General features: G+C 44.3%; 1 protein-coding gene and 1 long non-coding RNA gene across 2 annotated transcripts in view; one reads left to right on the top strand and one right to left on the bottom strand.

Moving 5' to 3' along the window:
• The window catches only part of AFF2 (AF4/FMR2 family member 2), a 289,805-nt gene that overhangs the window by 184,512 nt on the left and 94,503 nt on the right, over positions 1-10,790 (top strand).
• Positions 9,087-10,790, bottom strand: part of LOC112550445 — a 5,492-nt gene continuing 3,788 nt past the window's right edge. Inside the window, exon 3 of the long non-coding RNA XR_003094298.1 lies at positions 9,087-9,230. This is a non-coding gene — a long non-coding RNA (uncharacterized LOC112550445). The remainder of the gene's footprint in view (positions 9,231-10,790) is intronic.

The raw sequence follows: 10,790 nt of genomic DNA, 5'->3' as shown, positions 1-10,790 counted from the left end.
TCCTGGCCGGCCCCAGGCGTTGTAGGAAAGCCTGCATGTGCAGTCTGGAGCTGGCTGGGGACTGCTCGAAACAGGACAGTCCTCAGCCACCTCCAGGCTGCATGTGCTTCGCTGTGCAGCCTGGGTCTGGCTGGGAAATGTCTCGGTCAGGGGCAGGTCCCAGCCAGCTCCTAGGCTGGGTGGGGAACTGTCCCCATGCAGGAAGCAGGCTCCCAGCCCCCACTCCACAACTGCGGAGTGGGGGCTGGAAGCTCCTTGCTGCCAGGGCAGGAGGACATTGTCCCCATCCCAGCATTCAGGGTGGGAACTGGGGAGCTTCCCCCTCCCGGTTCCATAGGGCTGGGGGTGATGAAAACAAGCTCCCCAGCCTGTTCCACCCCCCAGCCCTGTGCTTGTGGAGCTGGGTGAGGAGAAGGACCCCGGGTACCCACCATCAAGGGGGTCCCAGTGCTGGCTTCGCAGTCACAAGGCCACTGCTGGGAGCTGCTTATCTCCCAGCCTGGGCTTCACAGTCATGGGGCTTGGGCTGGGAGACCCTTATCTCCCAGATGGAGCACCACAGTTGCAGGGCTCAGACTGAGAGAGAAGGGTTTTCCAGCCCAAGCCCAACAACCACAGAGCTCAGGCTGGGAAATAAGCATCTCCCAGCAGTGGCCCTGTGGCTGTGGAGCTGCTTCTGGGAGATAAGGGTCCCCCAGCCACCCACCCCTCAATAGCGAGGATCTCAGGATCTCCCAACCCCCACTCCTCAATTGTGATCTCGGAGCAGGAGGCTTGAAGCTCTCTGCTGCCAGGGCAGGGGGACATAGTCCCCTCCCAGGCTCCTGTGGTGGAGTCCATCCCAGCAGCAGGCAGCTCCTGGGAGCAGGGAGTGATCCCTTGGTGGATGGCTGATTGGGAGCACGTTTTGCTCCTGGTCAGACATATACATAAGTGCTACAGTGCCTTTACTAACCCCAAGTATATTTGCTACTTGCATTTGCAGTTTGCAAATGTACTTGGGATTGGGGGCGTTTACTGCAAAGTAAGCATGTGCACATGTAGATGCACATGGTTACTTCGCAGTAAACTTCACTAATGCAAAGTAAACATCTTGGGTAGATATGCCCTGCAATAAGTAGGAAAGGGCCAGATCTGAAGCCTACTGAAGTCAGTGGAAATGGAAGTCCGTGTATTGATTTACCAGACTTAATTCCAGTCACAAAGATGTGGATTCTGAAAGCTCCGACACTATATTAAGTCCAAGGATTACTTTCTAGCAACACAAATTTCAGAGGAAAAAAGGGAATTAGTAAAGGTAGGAAGCAGCATTCTTATGGTTTCCTAAGTTTTTGCTGTAGGGATTCCCTTTTTAGCAATGTGATCTTTCTCCCGCACCAAGCAATTAGAATCAATTCAAACCTCCTGTACTCTCTCAAGCATCTTTTTAAAAAAAACAACAAAAAAACAGGTGTTTTATCTGCACATTTAGATACTCCAAACCTGAACACTTTCAATCAGGTATGAAACATAAATTATCGCAAGAGGAAGAACCTCTGAAATGCCCATCGTTTCAAGGGGTGGTACTCTTTTCCTAGATGCCCTGCCATTGCGTGGTTGTGCCACTTCTATTTACAGCCAAAACAGAGAATCATGAAGTAAAGGGCATAGAAAGCATTACATTATTTTATATTTTAAAAAAAAGAATCCTACCACATTTTGTTTCCTGCATTAATCACTTCTGTGTATCCCTCACTTTTTATTTTTGTCACATGTTGCGTCCCGTATTTGGGCATCTGCTGGTTGAGAAATATAGCTCTGATGCACCAGTCAGTCATTACACTGGCACTTTTTCCATACCTCAGCAACTTCAACTCATGTCTCTTTAAAAAAAAGAGAGCCAGACAGAGAAAAAAGAGGTGAAAGAAGTAGATCAGGCATACAGGTCAGATGCATAAACATCAACAAAGCAATTACAATGGTTTTCAATACAAACCATTATTTCCTGAAACATATAAAATGCTCATTCATGAGAGCTGGAATGAGGCAATTATAATATACAAATTATAAGATACCAACTGTTCAGCTGTGGGGCCCAGAGTTACACAAATACATTTTTCAACATAAGATTTTACAGTCAAATGACCATCATAATTCAGAGATATATATGTGCATATTGTAAGTGGAAGAGAAAAGATTAAAATCTCAGCTTGAAAACAGTTTAGCAATTTGTGCAAAATCTCTGAATTTTGTTTCTTCTCTCTTTTTTAACTTTCCAATTACGTACCCGGTCCCCCAAAATTACCATTATTGTACTTCATAAAGCTTGATGTGCATACCAAACACAAGATTAAGGGTGCAAACTCTTCCCTTTGCTGATGTTTTTAATTGAAGGTAAATAATTATACAATATATTCTTCCTTCTGTTTTAAGGAAACATAGTCCTTGAGAAGGGGAGTGGATTAGCATCACTGGAGACAGTAATTATTGTTGTCTATTAATTAATAGTCCTCGTGCCCTGCAATTGTAGACAGATGAAACTCCCATTAAAATCCAGGATGATCTTAGCTTCAGCAGCACTGCTCCACTCAAGTGCCTCTCCTCTAACTTGTAGTGACCACCTTAGCCATGGGAAGGGCAGTCAAGTTCTCAGCAATTAGTGCCCCTTTGGGAATGCTGGTGGTTGAGATCTGGGGACACAAAATTGTGAGTATTTAGTTCCCCCAGTCCCATGAACCAGCACATGTGTTTTGAAACTATCATATAACTACAAGAGCCCCACACTTATAGCTAGACTTTCTTCCTGCTTTCTCCAGGTGTTAATCAAATTCTTGCCTTTACATTTTCTGGGAGGCACCAGTTGAACACAGGCTCCCAGTGCAATGCTGTAGCTAATAGGCTGAACCAATTCTTGGATGTATAAGCAGAGAAATACCAAGTAAGAATCAGGAGGTGGGATTACCTCTAATCACAACATTATTGAGACCATTATTGAATATCGTGTCCAGTCTAGCCTCCTTGCTTCAAAAAGGATGCTGAAGAAGTGGAAAGAGTTCAGAACACTTTCTCACACATGCAAACACACACACACACACACACACACACACACACATATGCCATATACAGGGAAGGGACTTGCAGGGGCGGATCCAGAGGGATCCAGCATCATTGTCACATACCCCTTCAGCTGTGCGTTGCAGGCGCAATGTGCTCTCATTGCTCACCAGCATGTCAATGGATCTCCGCTGTCTCTAGTGGGTTATGGAATAGAGAAAATCCCACACAATTTACTGATTCGTTTTGATGCACTGGCTGGGGGAGTAGTTAGCTGATTGCACGATTTCACAATGATTACACACTTAATTTATACAACACAATTTTATTTTAAAATTCTTTGCTACGTATATAACACTGCTTAGCTTTAAGAAACACCACAAACATTAAGAACACAATAACTACATATATTAGCTCCAAATGCACTTCCTTCCCAAACAATGCTATAAGAATTAGTGTTACAAAAACAACTACAATTACAACTAAAAGTTAAATTTGAATCAATACTATTATTTTTCATAATATACTTACAATCCTAGAATTCCGAGAAGCCAAATACCAAAATATGGTTTCATTCCTCAGTAGTACAATTTAATGGGTTGGCCTCGGTAGTACGGTTCAATAGGCTGGCCTCAGCAATACGATTCAATGAGCTCGCCTCACCAGTGATAGGACTACGTCCCCTTCCTTCAGTCCCTTTCGGGCGCTCCGCGGCTTCAGCGTGAACTAAGAGATTCGTGTTCACGGAGAGGCTTGATTAGGCGATCAATCTAATCCGACCTTATACTTGCGATTCTTCCTTCGTTGTTCTGCAAGTGAAGTCACCTCCAAATTGGGACAGTAAGTTACAGGTTTTTATTGAGTGAGCTGCCGTCAGTGGGCTCCTCCTACTCAATTTGTCACTACTCCCAAATTTGGGCTCGGATCTTACTCAACAGAAATTACCTTTGTTGAGCATTTTAAATTACTCTTGGGGAGACTTCTTCCATATCACTGTAAATACCATTTTTTTTTTACCAGTCTGGTTAAAAGGCCCTAGGCTTTGATGTCTCGGAACTCAGGATATTTGCTTTCTTTGTAAAAGACTTCTAAAGATTAACATTTAAATTAAGGCTTTAAGTGAAGTCAGGACATTTTTCACGTAGCCCCAAAACAATGAACTAGATAAGGAGATAAATCCTATCTTCTTCCTGAAACTGGCTAATGGGCAACCTTTACAAACATTCAAACTATTTCATTCAATATGACATCCGCCTGTGCTGGGAGCTCTCTGAGCTCACCAGCTGGTCGGTGCGGGGTGTGCCCAGAGTCCCTGCTTTCAAGCAGCTCTGGAACCTGCTCCAGTTTGCTTTTCCCCTCCACTCCTTCTCCCTCTCCCTTAAGTCAGCAGCAGAGGAAAACAGGGGATGAGTGGTGGCAGCAGCAGCAGTGGCAGTGACACTGAGCCCTTGGTTTCATGGAGCCCACAGAGCCCCACGCCAAACAGCCAATGTGTTCATAGAGCTCACAGCACAGGAGCTCTGCTGACATCCTGCTGAGCTCTGAGACCTCACTGGCATCCAAGAGCACCTCCCATCTCCTTTGTCCGCGTGGCATGCACACAAAGTTTTCTCCTCTGCTCACCCACCAAAGGAAGGTGTGGCTGCACCCCCCATCACCACGATCCTGGATCCGCCCATGGAGACTTATGTGATCCTAGATTCTACCCCTTAGTCTAGCAAAAAAAATAGGGTGTAATAAGATCCAGTGGAGACAAATTCATACCAGAATTAAGGTGCACATTTTTATTAGTGAAGGCATTTAATCATGGAAACAACCTTTCTGGAAAGCAAGACCAGCCCTAGAAATTGTGGGGCTCCAGAGCAAATGCAAAGCCCGGGACCTCTTTAATGCCAAATGGATGGTAGCCTGGCAGCCAGATTTGCCGTGACAAAAAATATCACAAAACAACAATGTATATTTTAACCACAGAAGTGTTCAAACATATTTTTAACTAAGCGTGCCAACTGTTCAAATGCGGTTCTGTCTCTGAGTTTGAAAAACAAATTCTCATGTCTGGTTGCCATGTGAGGGCCCCACAAAGATGACTGCCTTCCTTGTCCCACCCTCGCCCCAGCCGTACTACGGACAGGGTGGTGTCTCTATCCCTCCTGATCTTGAAGAGGGATCTCAAAGATGTGCTGTGCAGTTGTGGTCTCGACACAGGAATTACGGAGCGAGGCTCTTTGGCCTGTTTTACCCAGGAGGTTATACAAGGTGATGATGATGGGCTTTTCATAACGGACATCAAAATCTATGCATCTGTGGGCTAAATTGACTGCTGTGACAGCATGAAGCAAGAACAAGTTGCTCCCAGCCAGGTGCGGGATCTGTCACGTTGCTCTGCTAGCAAAGGTTTGAGAGACCTTAGTTGTCTCCTAAATCTCCTGCTAACACTTCATGGGATGCAGCAGCCTCAGTGCAGACACCTTCGAAATGGGCATGTGACACATGCGGTGTGCCCTGTATACATAAATGCTGATTCTTCTGCTTTTCATTGCGGGTGATTTGGGATTAAAGGAACACAGAAAATGAGGGGTTAGATCTGGAATCAATTTTCATTTACAGCTGAGAGGCAGTTATTGATGCTGCGCTCACAGTTCAATAAAAGATCTAAAGATATAGACCTTGTGTTTCTCTTTCAATATAAGCAGCATAATCAGTCTCAAATGTTTTTACAAAGAAAATTGTATTGACAGTTTTATTAAAATTGCTGTCTTTAAAGTTTTAAGTTCTCCACAATTTGACCTAGTTCGATGTTTTTAATATGCACGCTGACCAACCCAATAGATCTTTATGGCACATATTCGTAACATCAGGTAAACAGCTGGTTAATGTATTGTTTGAGTTGCAGCATTGTATTTTGCAGAAGCACTGGGTGGATTTTAAACTTTTCCACTGCTGTCACTAAAGAGACTTTGGGTGCAGGCATTACTACATGTACAGAGCTCCTAACACCCAATAGTTTTAGATTTGGCTGAAAGATGTAACTATAAGGATGACAGACGTGTTTATTAGTAAACCCTGGCTCGAGAAGGCATTTCAGGGCCGCTAATGTTAACATTTTATAAGGAAGAATGGAGCCGCCAGATGACTTTATTATTATAAATTGGGAAGAATCGTGGAGATTTTTAATTAGTAACTAGACTCAGCTAGAAGAGCTTAGATAAAACACAGGTTAGTATTTTTGTTCTTTAAAGCATCTCTGTATAATTCAAATTAGCTTTGAGCTCAAAGGCATCCAAATGAGTGGTGCCTGGATACAGTATTTTAAGTAGCTGTAGTATACCCAATTTTCTTTAACCAGCTCTTCTTTGTTCTTCTGCCTAAGGAATAGTCCTCTTAACCTCTGAAACGTGCACTTAATTTAAAGCACATTGCTGGAGATCTGTGTATTTTTGAAGCAAAGAAACTTTGATACCAGTTACAGACCTGCTCCATTATTTTGAGTATTTTATGTGTATAGGATTGTTGGCAGAACAAATCCACAAAACGTTTTCATCTTTTCTATTTGTTTTTTTCTCCTACCCTTAATGATTACCTTTTGCGAGCGCCTGTCTCTGGTAACCATACATACACAAGATATCCCCTATTTAAGCCATGTTTCTGATCTCGGTTTTATATCTTATCCCAACCCTCTTTCTCTGCTAGGTTAGTATTAGGTAATTGCATGCAAAATGAATTACTTTGTAGCTGAGAGTCTCAAAATGCTGTCAACTGTAGGCTGAGCTTCTGATTCTTGTAAGGTACATTGAACTTTTAGGGCATTTATTCAAGTTGAATTCAAAGAGACCTTTTTTCCTTGAAGATTTTATTTTTTAATGTAAACGATAAAATATGGTTTGATCACGTAAGCACCACTGGTTTCAAGTGATACAGTGACCATGCTAGGTGCAACAATAGATACCCTTTCCTATTGTAATTTATCCTGGGGGGGAGGTTAGCTAGATCCTGAGCCAGTTGTTTACCTCCCCAAGGTTTCTCTACATTTCCATTTACTTTGTTATCAGCAGAAAGGCTGAGGAACAGCTCTTCAGTAATGACATCAATACTGCACACACAGCGAGAGAGGTCATCTTGTCAAAGCTATAGCAAAATCAGATGGATTAGGATGAAACTAGGTGCAAAATAACTTTGATAGAGTCTTTTAATGTAAACAGTTTATCTGTCATTGGGTTTCATTGAAATCCCAGGCAGCGTGATGCAGCATGGGTTGTTGCCACAGCAGAACATGGTGTGATGAAGGGCGCACGTTGCCGTGTTTAGGATCTACGGTCACATTTTATAATGTTTTCATTCCTCTTTTAATGGAAACAGGAGTTATTAGGACATTGCAGGCATTCCCCCACCTTTTCATCGTAAGGCTAAAAAAATCCTCTCGCAGAAACGTCTCCTATTGATACCCCAGGCTATTGCCGCGTGGTACTCAAAATATTTGATTCCATACAAGACTCATAAAACAGCCGTGTATCGTACGTAGAGCGTCTGATGAAATGCTTCAGCTTAACTAAACTAATTTTTGGTTAGAAGAGATTCTGCGTCAGACATTGAGAAGATAATGCAGACAGTAAGACGTGGATTCGTAGCCTAGTATTTCTGTTTATTTTGCTATCCGCCGGAGCTCTCAGTAACGCCTGTGGAGATTTTTGCATTAAGTATGTCATGATTATGTGCGTATGCAATGTCACATCACGGGGATACATGGATCCCAGCACTTTTAACTCTTTCAGATCCACAGGATTTCATTTCATCTGTTCAGTACACATCATTGGAAAGCAAGCCAAGGGTTTTATATAGCCCTCGGGGCACTGGGGTCGTACTGTACAGGGCTGCGTTGAGAATTGACAGAACGTAATTTGCCCTCGAAGGTGCCAGTTGTGGCCCTCAAACAGGGTTTCCGGAAACACACGCCGCACATAGCAGCACGGCAGCTGAAAGAGAGAGCCATTTCAATCAGAGGACGCTGCACTGCCTTTCCCACATCCAGTTGGGCGGGTATCTGACAGCAGATCAGTGTCTGAAACGATCCTCAGCTTCACCAAACACAGGGAAAAAAAATAGGGAAAGCAAAGCAAAAATGCTTGGCAGCAAGACAGTCCTAGCAAAGACTGATAAATGCAGTTCTGCAGAGGCTCTCTCCCCAGCTTCCCCACAAACACGATGCACTTAATATGATCCTCGGGGCACTCTTAACCAGGGGCCTCCCATTTGTTCTTCTTTCATGCCGCTAGTCTGAAGGGGCTAGGTACTGTCAGTCACACCAGAGACATCATATGGGCAGAGAGGCAGAAAATACAGCCCTGCCAACTCCTCCGTTAATTCAAAGCCATAATTGGTAATGGAGCAGGACAGGGCCAGCCTGTTTCTCAGCTCAGGTACAAGGGCCAGGCTTTGGGGCTCTGCCAGAATTCATGGGTATGTCTACATATGCACTTTAATGTGCATTAGCCTACTTTAATGCACATTAAATTATCACTTTTGTGAATGCACGTTAAAATAAGCTAACGCACCCTTTTCTAGTACCTCACCATGGAGGTACTAAATTTAATGCGCATTACCAAAAGCGCATTGATGAATGTGTACACGCGCCCCATGAGTAGACAGTCTAGCTCTCAGTTTCAAGACTAGTTTTCCAAGAGGTGTTTGTCTATCTGCAGTCTTACAACAACTTGCCTCTTGTAAACGTAGGTAAAAACGTATTGCTTCACTGCATCTCACCACGTCATGTCAGATATATAGAAGGCCTATATTTTCATGCAGGGAGTGAGCAATACCTGACCCTCCTGTCTTGTAAAAAAAACCTATAGTCTGCGATATCTCTGGGCCATCTCAGTATTCACCTTGCTAATCTGACCACACAGGAAACATTTATCTCCTTTTTCCCCTCAGAAGGAGAGTGTGATTTTTATCATGCAGGCTTTGTGAGGCACTTTGGTAGAGAAATTGTCCTGCTTTCTTAAACCTGCCATCCCTGCAGGGTGAATCGTTCATAAGAGTCCAAAGAGTCATCTGTGAACTTCAAAGCTTCCATTCACTGCAGGGCTTTTGCAAAAGTGGAAGACAGTGCACCTGCTGGTTCAGAAACATGGGGAGTTGCCGAGGCTTGAGGTGGATGGGCCCAGAAGTGTTCCGCACAGTCCTAGGTTTGGCTAATGTAGCTGGAAGAAAGGGTAGAAGGTGTGAACATGGTACATACAGTCAAATGAAAATCAGTCATCTGTGTAGCCTGGCCTTAACATACTCTCTGACAAGTACGTTGTATAGACTGTTATTTACATGCCATAGTAAGAATTCTGGTTCATCAGAAAATCCAAGAAATCAGGCAAAACTACTGTGCATAATTTTTTCAGCTCCGTCGTTTAGTAACTAGCCAAATGAACCAGTGATCTGAGCAGCCAAGGGCAGCAGAGAAGTTTCTGATGTGTGTTTGCTTCCATCTTTCTAGTACGTGTTTGCAGTGGATTACCTAGTCAATATATATTAAAATCCCTAAACCCCTACATCCCATGTAGGAAATAAATGAGCAAAGTGAACAATAGCAATATCATCTCACATCTTCCCCAGCACTGGCAGTGCTGTTACTCTTTGACTCTGCCCTTTTGCTTCTCTAGTCTGGGGAACTATTCATTGATTTAGAGGAGGAAAGAGATGAGGGACAGGTTGGACTCCCTGAGGAATGAGATAAAGGCCTTTGCCACAAAGGGGAATCTAAGTGCATAAATTGCAAGTGAACAGGGGTAAGAGAGGCTGCTTCTGATATATCTGTCTACACTTCTTCCTTTCACTGTGACAGAGGAAATTTTAACCCATGTGAGCTTTGTCGAAGTCATAGCAGTAATTAGTACGACTTTGCACTTTCAGAGCACTTGTCATCTGAGGATCTCAAAGCACTTTAAGAATACTAGTTGGCAAAACCTCCCTACACCCATTGTCATATAGATCTAAGGGCCTTGTTACACCATAAATGGAGAGCAGCACAAATGTTGATGGGTGTCGGTGCCACCTTGGGTTTGGAGCAGTCACACTTCAGGCCAGCAGGAGCCTGGGTGAAAGGTAAGAATCACCCCCACTCCATTCCAGGCTTCCCCCATGCCATGGGGCTCTTCCCCCATCTCCCCTCCCCGCCCCATTTACTTGTGGATGCCTGCCCTGTCTATCCCAGAGAAGCAGGCAGGGAAGGGTTAATCTGCCTGCCTAGGCCTCAGTTGCTACTGCTGCAGCATGGGCAACCACAGGTAAATGGGGGGGAAGGGGGAGGGAGTCAGGGGTGCAATCAGCAAGTGATCTGGAGTGCTGGGAGGGGGCAATAGGTCTGATCCGGGCTAGTGGGGAAAGGGAAGGCTGGTGGTGTGTTTACACTAAGGTGCAACCTGTAGAGGTGTATGAAATGGGCTGTATTCAATTTGGATTTGGATTCAGCCCAAATTAGGGGCAGTGATTCAATTAGTTGATTCGGATCACTGTCCCTGATTCGATTTGCCTGAATCTGAATCTGAGGATTCGATGCTGATTTGGAGAATCAGCAATCCGGCCGTAGACATAGCTTTAAATGTTTTTTCTACATACCTCGAGGTACCAGGCACGGCTCATGAACACTGCAATTCTGGGGTGGATGGAGTGTCCCACAGGAGTGCAGGGGGCCCCCCTGCGTGTTCGGTGGAGAACTCAGAAGTGGACCGGTAGTACTTCCAGTCCATTTCTGGGTCTGCTGCTGAGTA

This window comes from Alligator sinensis, unplaced genomic scaffold (genome assembly GCF_000455745.1).
Source record: "Alligator sinensis unplaced genomic scaffold, ASM45574v1 scaffold207_1, whole genome shotgun sequence".
Classification (NCBI taxonomy): Eukaryota; Metazoa; Chordata; order Crocodylia; family Alligatoridae; genus Alligator; species Alligator sinensis.
The sequence above is the reverse complement of the archived record's forward strand: the minus strand, read 5'-3'. Positions and strand labels throughout refer to the sequence as shown.